The 12,704-nt window shown below is 37.9% G+C and overlaps 1 long non-coding RNA gene across 3 annotated transcripts in view; it reads left to right on the top strand.

The window, feature by feature from the left end:
* Nucleotides 1-12,704, top strand: part of LOC109498306 — a 75,536-nt gene that overhangs the window by 21,693 nt on the left and 41,139 nt on the right. The window lies entirely within an intron of this gene.

Here is a 12,704-nt window from a genome sequence, read left to right as displayed (position 1 = left end):
CATGACCTGAGCTGAAATCAAGAGTTGGTCCTTAACTGACTGAGCCACCTAGGCACAACCTCTGTCTTAAATTCCTTAATTTCTTATTATTCCTAATAATTTTTTTAATTTTTTTAACATTTATTTATTTTTGAGACAGAGAGAGACAGAGCATGAACAGGGGAGGAGCAGAGAGAGAGGGAGACACAGAATCTGAAACAGGCTCCAGGCTCTGAGCTGTCAGCACAGAGCCCGACCGGGGCTTGAACTCACGGACCGTGAGATCATGACCTGAGCTGAAGTCGGACGCTTAACCGACCAAGCCACCCAGACGCCCCATTATTCCTAATAATTTTAAGAATGCATGTGCATAGGCAGGATATGTGTAATAGGCAGGACTACTCTGTTCTGTACTGTGACCTTCACACATAACATTTGTGATGCCCTGTGAGCATAGAATTCTAGTGGGCCCAATGTGTGGGGATGCAGTGAGACTCAAAGCAAGTACAAGGTAGTGTCTAACGTATATGACTGGACAAGAGAGGGTGCTGACAGCCCCAAGAGACCACAGTTTCTGTTGAAATCAAGACTTTGTTCAAAGACAGAAAGAAGGCAATGGCATTCAAAGAAACTTAGTGACCCAAAACCCTATGATATTCTTTCTTACTCATGTTACTTCCTTGTATTAGGTAACCACTGATGCTAAAAATGACATAGAAGGAAAGGGAAATAACTCGTAGTTCTTTTTCCTGTTAGTATGTCCTTATTCATTACTAAGCTGAGGGTACAGAGTGTTGGCAGAATATGCATGTATCAAGATGTGATATAAAAACAGTTGAATTATTTTTTGTGCAGTGTTTCCTGTGTCCTAGCAAGAAGGAAATACATATGCACAGTGACCTGTGTAATGTGAAATGTGAACTGTGTAATTTTGATTATTGTGTCTATGAGATGAGAAGCTCTTATGTATTTATTTAAAGCTGGCATTGCACAATATTAAGACGGACAATAAAATTCAGGCTACATTTTTTTAAAATTAATTTTCTTTACTTGGCGTGACATTAACAAGTGAAAAACACCATGACAAGTGAGGAGAGGCACCATGAAAGAAAAGAAAATGCTTTATATTTTAATATATTTTACAGTACTTTTTTCCTTGATTTTTGAACAAAGGTTTCTACATTTTAATTCTGCACAGATCCTTATAAATTATGTAGTTGGGGCTGTTGCCTGGGGTGTCATAAGTACTATATATTTATATCTATATGTGTGTATTGTATCTATATACATCTCACAAAAGATTTAGTGTTGGTTCTAGACTTTTGTACTGAAATGTTGTATTCTTAAATGGAAAATCCAAAATTTCTATCCATGAAGAAAATTACTTAAACAGGGAAAGATGGTGTACTCAGTATCTGAGCCTATTCAATGAGTTTTACATTCTTCATGGGGTTGATACAGCCATTACTCCTCAAATGGAAGTTTTTCTATTCTGTGGCTGGTCCCAAGTATCCAGATTAGTCAAGGTCCATAGGACACAATTTGTTTCTTTCTCCATCTCTTGGGCACTTTTTAGTGATCCTTAAAAGAACCTTACAGCTTTTAAACACTTTCAAATACATTATTTCACCTAAACCCCACAACCTTTTTGAATTAGGCAGTGGAGAAGTTAAAAAATAATGTGTTTGGTTACCAACAGCCCCTGGAGGGGCATCACCTGCTGAGCTCATCAAAACCCAAAGTCTGACCCCTCAGTCTTACAGATTCAGAAAACAGACAGTGTCAGTTTCTCAAAGCTTTATCGGACTTAGGCATGCTGATTCACATCAACTAAATCCACAGGAGAATAAGGTATAGAATACAGAATGCCGATGCTGTAATTTGTAGAGAGAAATGTAACTTTCCAGCACACCAGAACATTCTCTCCCTGTAGAAAATCATCCTGAGAGGTGAGATTATCAGAAGGTAGCTTGTGAGCATGGAATCAGAACAAGGAGAGTTGGCTGGATAACTCATATGTTTAACGGTATCAGACTCCAATGGTCTGATAGATCTGTCTTGACAATAAGGAGAATTGGGCACGTTTGCATCATTTTATCTTCCTAGGACATTTTGTTCCCCAGTCAGTGCTACAGGCATACTGATAATTCATGCCTTCCTTTCTGTCATGCTCCTTGCTGACTGATTCGTTTTCTGATGGACTCATTCTTTCTTGAGATATGTGGTTTTTTATCAATATAGTAACAGCCAGATCTTTTCCTCTCTTGCTTCCAGCATAGGGAATACTTTTTCTTCCTTAAGGCACTTTTCATATAAAAGGGATTGCATATAACTGGTGCCAGTCTTAAGGTTTAACTCTTAGATTTTAGGATTGTATTGTTCTCACCCCTGCCTTCAGACAATACTGTCTTCATTTTTACAAAACTGAAAACAGTCTCAGGGAATTTTAATAATGGTCTGTGGAAGGAATCCACTTATTTACTTCTCTTCAGGGCTTGTTTGTCTGGATACAAGTATAAACTTCTTCCTGCTATATTATACTATACTACATCTGCCTTCTTGAAATTTAAACACTTTTTCTTAATGTTTATTTATTTTGAGAGAGAGAGAGAGAGAGAGAGAGAGAGAGAGAGAGAGAGAGAGAGACAGGAGAGAGGAAGAGAGAGAGGGAATCCCAAGCAGGCTCTGCAGCTGTCAGTGTAGAGTCCGATGGGGGGCTCCAACTCATGAACTGTGAGATCATGACCTGTGCCAAAACCGAGTTGGAAGCTTAACCGACTGAGCCACCCAGGTGCCCCCAAATTTGAACACTTTATAATTTTAAGGCAACATCAAATCAATTTCCTACCAAACTCCTTCACTTAACCTACAGGATAGTACAACTCTGCCTCTTGGCTTTCTTTCTGACTTCCTTTCCTCTTTTTCTCCCACCCACTCCCCTTCAGCCACATTCACATGTTCTGGCCTCAGGGATTTTACATGTGCTTTTCCCTCTGCCTGGAATGCTCTTCCTTCAGGTATGTCCTTTGTCTGCTCCTTCACTTCATTCAGAATTGCACTCAAATTCAAGTCCCTATCAAATGACACCATTATCACCACCTGTGCCAGTTTCACACTTTACGTTTCCCAATGATCCTAAACACTAAATCATGCTATCACACTTAAGTGTTATGTAGCTATTTTTTATTTAACTCGTCTGACTTCCCTACTGGAATATAAGGTTCAAAGGAGCTTTCTTTGTTTTATTCACTATGAAACCCCAGACTTTTGAATAATCTCTACCACTTTGAACTATTATGGAATGAAAAAGTGCATGTGGGGGCACTTAGCATCAATCCTGGTCTCTACCAAGTGGGTGATAAATGTTACTTTGTTGTCTCACATCCATGAACTCATTGGTTCATTCACTGAGCATCTTTCTTTTGAGTGGTTACTCTGTGCACAGAGTAAGGATTCATCAAATATATGTTGAGTGAGGAGATGGAAAAATGAGTCATGAACTGCTATGGATGTTGAAAGGAGGAAAAAGTCACTTCCAATTGTCAGATATCAGGAGAGGATTCATGGAGAAGGTAGCATTTAAACCAGGTCTTAAAGGATAAGTTTGATTTATTTCTGTGAGCATGGTGATGAAAGGCACTCAATACACATTTACCATATGTTCCATAGCACTCTATACTCTGCAGGTTTTTTTGTTTTTTAAGTTTATTTATTTACTTTGAGAGAGACAGATAGCGAGCATGAGCAGGGGAGAGACAGAGACAGGGGGAGAGAGAGAATCCCAAACAGGCTCCACACTCTCAGCATGGAGTCTGCTGCGGGGCTCCATCCCACAAACCATGAGATCATGACCTGAGCAGAAATCAAGAGTTGGATGCTCAACCAGCTGAGTCACTCAGGTGTCCCTCTACTCTAGAGTTTTAACATCTTAGAACATAAGCTCCGTGAAAACAGAGTCTATCTAGTTCATCCTGATATACATAGTATAGTATCTTGATATATCTAGTGTATCTTCAGATATATATATACATATATAATATGTATAGTTAATATTTGGGTTGTCTATGAGATTGAAATATCATTTGTCAATTTAAAAGTCCATTTTTCTCTATAGGGGAAAGTTGGAGTGATTAATATATACAGTGTAGAATGAAACTAAAATTATAAAGTTTTATTATTGAATGTTGTTTGTACACTTAATTCATATTCTTTTTTCTTCAAATTAGAGTATCAAAAAAAATCATTGGTCAAAAAGGCTCAGAAAGTTTGAATAGTTTCCCTTAATGATATGACAAGAACTTATTTGTCTTGTGAGGTTTTCAGTAGTTAAGTCCTGAACCATTGTAGTACCTGAGAATAATTAATAATCATATATATTTATGACAGGCAATTCTCTCTTGGGAATACCTCATATGGTATGTTCCTCCACAATGGACACTGACATTTCTTATATCTCCATTAGCCATAGGTAAAACACAGCATATAAGCATTTGTTTAATGGCCAAGCCACTCAGCTAGTATATGACTGTAGAGAAACTTATAGTCAGATATTATGAGTCTAAATATGATTCTTATTTGGTCTCAGCACAGCAACCATAGCAAGGAAAGAAGGGTCTAGTTTTTCCTTGGGAGTTTTTTTTCCCCTTTTTTTCCCCTTTTTTCCCCCTTTTTTAACCCTGCCTGGGCATGGCGTTATCAAAGGACAAATTTACAACCCCTTACCTTGGGGATGAGTAACTGTGATGGCCATTTCAGCACAGCTGCAAGGAGAGACTTGCCAATTCCAAACACTTCTTTATCAATTTACCTGTCAGAGCATGAAGTGCAATGGATGCCTGACTATTTTTCAGGTAATAATTCCCTTTTACATTCTGCACTTTCAAAACAACATATGGCAATACTTGGTTTTACAACCATTTACAGCTAGCATGAAATGTTTATTAATCATGCCTAATAAATTACAATTTTCCAAACCTAGTTGGGTCAGAAACCTTGGTATGGTACACAGCTCAACCCGCACTGTTGTATTAGATAGGAAGGTGTAGCAATAGAGGGATTGGATATCACAACATTCTATTTTCTTTCTTTCAAGCTAGTGCTACTTATCAAAATATTATAAAACACATGAGATTTTACTGGGCTTTTTAAAGATTGTAATTCCTTGAAGTTCCAACCTGAAGTAGGTTATCTTTTGTAGGGTAATGGTGTGCACACAGTTCATTTGAGTTTTGGATAGAGTGCTGAAAGTAAGGGGAGGTCAGTAAATTAGGGAAATTCTGTATGAACTTTAAAAATCAGTAAAAGGGGGCACAAAAGAGGGCCAGTGTTCGGTTAGATGATACCATCAGAGCCTGAGAAACAAAGAAAAAGGTGGCAGGTGTTCTCAATGGCCAGTCTTGACTATTTTGTATGGCAACCCTTTGAATATACACAGTTTTGCCTTTTGGATGTTTCCTCTTAGTTTTGATATTTACAGATTAAGGAAGATGAAAGGTACCATGCATGAAACCATATTACCCTACACCTGTTTCTAGTTCATCTAGTTATTCAACAAACATTTTTTATGCATTTATTCATACCATGTACTGTAGATGTGGTTTGGGGGAAATGAAACAGTCATGATTTTTCAATGAACTTTCTATATATGAGTCCTGAACTGGTAACTCTCTATGGTGGTAATTTTATGTGTCAAACTGGCTAGGCCACAATACCCAAATATTTGGCCAAACACTGGTCTGAATTTTCCTGTGAAGGTTTTTAAAGATGAGATTAACATTTGACTTTGAGTAAAGCTGTTTACCCTCTGGAATATGGGTGGGCCTTATCCTGTGAGCTGAAGGCCTTAATAGAGAACAGTTGACCTTCCAGAAGAGGAAGGAATTCTGACAGCAAGCTGCCTTTGGACTTGAACTGCAAATCTTCATTGGGTTTCCAGCTTGCTGGCTTAGTCTTCAGATTTTGGACTTGCCAGCCTCCACAATCATGTAAGCCCTTTCCTTAAAAGAAATTGCTCTATGTATGTATACACACACACACACACACACACACACACACACACACGTACATATATTTAAATATACGTATAGATAAATATATTTATATACATCCTGTTGGTCTGTTTCTCTGGAGATCCTTAATTTACTGTCTATGGGATAGGTTGGAAATATCACTAACAAAGTGATAGCTTGTTTTAATCACTTTTAGACAACTTTAATCTTGATTTTAGATAATGCTTTACAAAGTTATTACAATTTATGATTTTCAAAGGAATTTCACATGAATTTTCCTGTTTGCAGTTTATAAAAGTTTTGACAAAAAGATTAGGACAGAGTACAATTAACCCCACTTTATTGATTTGAAAAGTACTGTCCAGAGAGTTTATTACTGATTAAAAATCAGCTGTGAAGTGATAACACTTACTTTATTTTTTAAGTTTATTTATTTATTTTGAGAGAGAGAGAGAAAGACAGAGTGTAAGGAAGGGGCATAGAAAGGGAGAGAGAATCCCAAGCAGTCTCTATGCTCTCAGCACAGAAGTCAAGAGTCAGACATTTAACCAACTGAGACACCCAGGTGCCCCAATAACACTTGCTTTAGTACTCAGATTTCCTTTTTCGCAGTGTAGTAATCTTTTCATGACAGGTTGCTGCATCTTTGAGTATATGAGAATGTTAAGTCATGGCAGAAGCAATGTATATATTAAGCAGTGTTATATCAGAATAATGCATACTGGAAAAAATGTATAGACTTTGGAAGAAAAAAAACATTAAAAACTACAAATTATATAGGTGAATGTCAGTCCAAGCTCAGAGAACAGTCCACTTCTATTGCCCCCAATGGGACAGCCCTGGGTACTTTCTTGTATTGGTTTAGGCAGGAGTGGATGGTTTTTGTTTTTGTTTTTGTTTTTTTTCCCCTGCACTTGAGCTTTATGCTCTCTGTTAGAAACAGAGAATAAAACATAGCACTATTTTAAAATCTTGGAAATCAGGAAAAATAAGCATTACTTTGTTAGATATATTTAGAATACCAGGCCCTTTTATTGGCCACATAGCTCAGCCAGGTGTTGATCTTTAACATCAGAGACTAGCACTTTGGGTACACTTCTTTTAAGGCAGCCGTCCTTGAAAAAGTCACAGACTTAATCTTGGCTTGGTGAAAATTTGACACGAGAAAATAAAATAAGAAAGGCAGAAATCATTTAAACACCATAGATTGTTTTATCAGAAGCTAATTTCCACTAAAGTTGCTTCCAGTTCCTATTGCCTTCTCTTGTGGTGCTTTTTAAAAACGCCTTCCACTACAACCCTAAACTTGGCTTTGACTATAGGTGGAATACTAGGGATTTAATGTGTGTTTGGAAGTCTGCCTCTTACCTGTTCAGTAATAGCATTGATTAGTGTATAGAAGCAAAAATGTATGTGGAATATTAGGCTCACAACTGGAGGTTTTAAAACACTCATTGTCGGGGCGCCTTGGTGGCTCAGTTGGTTAAGTGTCCGACTCTTGATTTCAGCTTAGGCCATAAACTCACGGTTTGTGGGTTCGAGCCCTGCGTCTGGCTTGGTGCTGACAGCTCAAAGCCTGCTTGAGATTCTCTCTCTTTCTCTCTCTCTCTCTCTCAAAAATAAACTTAAAGAAAATTATTGTCAGTTATGTCTCAATTTTTAAAACTGAAAAAAATCCAACTTATTTTGGATTGATTGACAAATTGAGGGATTATAAAGTAGCTAACATTTGGCATTGACAAAGGAAGTGAGTTGATTCATACTGTGCTGGTGGTTAGCAGCTGTCAATAACTGGACCTGTTTCATCTCTGCTTCACCACATCCTGGCCTGGAGAGGATGCTGGGCACAGAGAAGGTGTTCACTAAGTGATTGCTGCACGTGTAAATGGATATTAATGTCCGTGCGCCTCCTGGAGCACACCCTTCATTTCACACACAGGATAAACTGGGTAGTAGGAACATTGAAAGTTAGCCTTGGTAAGTCAAAATGGCTCCTGCTTGACATCCCAGAAGCAGTGGCGGCACCTGAAATACCTTCCTGTGGGAATGTCTTTCATCTGCAAAACTGATGGGAATTCTTGGGTTAGGGACTGTTCAAATTCCATGGTTGTTTGTTAGCAGCCTTCTAGTCCATCTATAAATAAAATTTTCCAAATGCATTAGCATAATTAGACCTCTTTTTATGGTCCAGGGAAAGTAGGCCATTTCTCTCCCTTTGTGATGCTGATAAGCCTCCCACTCAGCTATTGCAGCTGTATTGTGAGGGTACCTCAAAATGGATTCTATTTGAACACAACCTGTCACAGGCCATTGTGGCAGGGTTACTAGGTGACAAGTGAATTCCCCTGTGCAGGAGGACAGTTGCTGTAGTGAGAAGCACATGGCACGGGGAGTCAGGAGACCTAGATTCTACTCCATGAAACTGCCTGGGGTTTGCAGTGTGGCTTGTTTCTCCAACCTTAATTTCCTTTTCTATAATTGAAAAGGTTGCTTGAAGTACTCTTAAGAGTTACCTCCAACTAAATGGCCTCATGGTCTGTTAAAGGATTTCCTACATGAGTGTTAACTGCAGGTTAAGGAGGTCTTGAAATCGAGTTTAGAGATTTACATTTTGGAGCCAACCAAACCTTATAGGCACTGTCTCCACTACGTACACTTGTACGTTTTGGTATTTTGCAAACTCATCTGTAAAATTGGCAAAATAATAGTTCCTTCCTTGTAATGTTATTATAAGGATTAAATTATAGGTTACATTTGAAATGGTTAGCAAATAGCCAGGATCAGGGTAACAGTGAATTGCTATTGCTTATTAGGAGAGAGGGAAATAAAAAGAGAAGAGAGAAATTATTATCAAACATTCAAAATCAATTGACACTTTAACCTTCGGTGAGAAGTGAAATGCAATGAAAAAGAATTGGGTCAAGCCTTTTAATGCAGGTGAGTATCATTGGCCTCCATACAAAGTGTGAATGTGGAAAAGTCACTTTTCTATTTCTAAGTGTACAGAATCTTTGGAGGTGATGTTTCGTTGGCTCAAGGAACACATTCTTTGCTTGGGGGTGCGAGGGAAGGCTTGAATATGTAAACACTTCTTTAAACTTAAAAAGCTCATAAATCCACATAATTATTTTATTTTTTTTAAAAAATTAATGTTTATTTATTTTTGAGAGAGACTTAGAGATGGAGCACATGGTGGGGGGGGGTGGTGCAGAGAGAAATAGAGACACAGAATCTGAAGCAGGTTCCAGACTCCCAGCTGTCAGCACAGAGCCTGACACGGGGCTTGAACTCCCAAACTGAGAGATCATGACCTGAGCCAAAGTCGGGTGCCTTAACCAACTGAGTCACCGAGGCGCCTCTCCACATAATTATTTTAGAGGGAGAATTATCTACATGTATGTGTAAATGTGTGTGTTTGTCAGTGTGTTTGTCAGTTATTATTTTTAACACTTTTTCCCCCCAGAGGTTGCATATTCTCAAGTTTGAAAAAACAAGAGAAATGAAATAATATTTTTTTCTCTCCTGACCTCATTCCCCCCCCTTTTTTTTTTTTTACAATTTTGTTAATCTTCTCCCATAACATTTAGTCATTTTTATTAGTTTCTTGTGTATTTTATTATGGTTTCTTTATCCCTACTTAACTCTTCCCTTTTGTTTTCATAAAAGATAGCATATTCTGTGCCTTTCAGTACCTTGCTTTTTGACTTAATTTTGTATCCTGTCTTTCCATAAAAGTGGAGCAGATTGTATTTTCCAAAATTGGCATAGTGAGAGCTTCCCATCCTGCCTATTCTTTTTCCGATATGACTTTGACATTCCTCCTATCAAGACAGGAGTCAAATCTGAATGGGCTTGTGACCATGAAGGAAATGACACTGTGTGACAAAGCTAGGACAAAGAAAGCAATACAGCCTCCTCCTGGCTTTCTTTTTAGGATGCTCCTCTTGAAAGCCCGCCACCATGCTGTAAGGAGCTTAAGAAATCACATGGAGAGGCCATGGGTAGGTATTATAGCTTCAGCTACAGCTGAGTTCCAAAGCTGGCCATAGGCATCATTGTTAAAAGTGAGCAGACCCACCCAGTAGTTCAGCCTCCAGCAGTGGAGTCAGCTCCTAGCCTTCAAGCCTTCCCAGTTGAAGGCCATCATACCTGGTGGAAAAGAGATAAGGTGTTCCTACTGTGCCCTTTCTGAGTTATTGACTCAGATAATCCGTGAGCATAATAAAATGGTTGTTGTTTTACACCACAGAATTTGGTATGGTTTGTTATGTGGCGGTAGTAACTAGAACAGAGCTTCTGCATCTTTTTTTTTTTTCTTTTGCAGCTTTATAGTATTCTATTATAGAGCTATACCATATTTGACTATGTCCCAGTAGACAGTGACTTGGGTAGATACAATTTTTGGCTTTCCCTCTAATAAATAACTTTGTAAATATATCATTTAAAAAATGATGCAAGTGTATTTATGGATAAATTTCCTGAAGTGGAATTTCTGGAGCGAGGGTAAATGAATTTGTAAGTTCGATTGACATTTTTGAATTGGCTTCTATAGGGGCTGTATCACTTTATACTCCTACCTGAAGTGTCTAAAAGGGTTTGTCTCAATACAGTCTTGCTATTGAGAAAACTTTCAGTTTTTCTGCTATTCTAATAAGTAAAAAATGGTGTCTCGAATTATAATTTGCATTTCTTTTATCATGTGTATATTTGAGCAACTTTTTTTGTATGAATATCCTTTCACGTAAACTATCTCTTGAGACCTTCTTTCAATTTCTAGGTGCTTATATAATATTTAGGAAATTAGTCCTGTATCTACAAAATGATTTACAGATATTTCTCTTGTTATTTTTTGACTTTCCTTATACTGTTTTGTGTGATGTTGAAGATTTTTCTTTTTAAGTAGTTTAAGTTAACAATCTTTTCTTATATGGCTTCTGGATTTTGAGTCTTAATTAAAATGACCTCTTTCCAATATAATTGAGTATTTCTCCATTAGTATATTTAATTATATATGTGTTCTTATATATACATGTAAGTATATATACATGTAAGTATATATAAAATATACCTAATAGTTTTATATATAAATGTCAGTAATATGGAAGTTTTCCAACATTACATTTCATAAATAAATGAAATATGTATCAGTTTTATATATAAATATGTCAGTTTATATATATATATACATATATACATACTAGTTTTATAATAATATACAAATTAGTAAATCAGTTATATATATTCATACAATTACAAAATATGCAATGAATGCTATTGATTACTATACATTAAATACTATTTAAGGAAATTTTGAAAAACTAAACATGGATGTTGAGGGATGTGACATCATTAAGAAGGCAGAATAGCGGTTTTCAGTTCTCATTCCCTCCTCCGACTTCCTCAAGAAACTTTGATTTTGACAGTCATTCATACAGAAGAATATATTTGTGGGAACCTGGGAGTCCAATAGAGAGGTCTCAGCATCCCCTTAGAGCAAGATTTCTCAGAACAGATCCATTGCATTGGGTAAGAAGAACAGTTTCACTTTACTTGTATCACTCCTCCCTGCAAGAGACCCCTTTGTCCCACTGTTTCTCCCACAGGACAAAATGAGAGGTAGTGAGTACCTGGCTTCCATGCAGGGCATTGCCTGAGAGGCTCACTACTTCCTCACCCCATCCAGAACACTGAGAGCATGGGAATGGCTGAAAGGTCAAGGTGCCAGGAGCAGGGAAAAGGGGTTCATAGTAACCAGTGCACAGAACTCAACAAAGGCAATGCTTTCCACAAATTATCTGGCAAAATTCACCCAGAAGCCTTCTCACAAACTTGCCAGGATGCATCACCCTTTGACTTCCCTACTCCCAACCAGCCCACCCAGGTGTACTCCTAACACTCTGTGTGTCTTATTTCTCCCCCACCCTCCCCCCAGCTCTTTGTGTGCCTCAGTGAGGGCACTCAGGAGCCTCTGCAGGTCTTGTGTGAGCTCACACTGGCAGCCACCTCAGCTCTGCTCTTTCAGGGGAAGGTGCTTAACTCTGAATACTTCAGGCCGCTGCCCTAAGGAAAATAAACAGGAGGCTCTCAGCATCTGGCCTGGATTTTGGGGATTGAGAGGAAGCATGCAATCCTAAAATTTACTTTAAAATTTGAACTTGTCTCCTCTTGGCATCAGAGAGGAGAACCAGCTGGAAGCTTGGGCAGGAACTCCTAGGAGGAGAGGCAGATGTGAATGGAGTTACCAAAGGAGGGAAAGAGGGAGAGATACTTGAAATAGAGATCCCGAGGTTGCTCAGGAGAGGATTTCCTACTAACATGCCTCTTCAAATAAGCAAAAAACCAACAAAAGAGGTTAACTTGGAAAGCCGGTTCTTAAGAGGGACATTTATCCTACATTAAGAAAAAAGAAAGATCTCAAATAAGTAACTTAACTTTACAACTCAAGGAATTAGAGAAAGAACAAACTAAGCCCAATTTTAGTATATATGCTGCCAAAGCAAACACAAGAACAAACAGCCCAAAGTGAGCAGGAGGAAGGAAATAATAAAGATTAGAGCAGAAATACATTAGAGATTAAAAAAACGTAGAAAAGATAATGAAACTAAGAGCTGGTGTTTTTGAAAAGGTAAATAAACCTGACAAGCCTCTAGCTAAACTACTTAAGAGAAAAACAGAGAAGATTTACTTAAAAAATTATAGAAGGAAAATGAGACATTA

Source organism: Felis catus, chromosome A3, assembly GCF_018350175.1.
Source record: "Felis catus isolate Fca126 chromosome A3, F.catus_Fca126_mat1.0, whole genome shotgun sequence".
Classification (NCBI taxonomy): domain Eukaryota; kingdom Metazoa; phylum Chordata; class Mammalia; order Carnivora; family Felidae; genus Felis; species Felis catus.
This window is presented reverse-complemented; position numbering and strand designations above follow the sequence as displayed.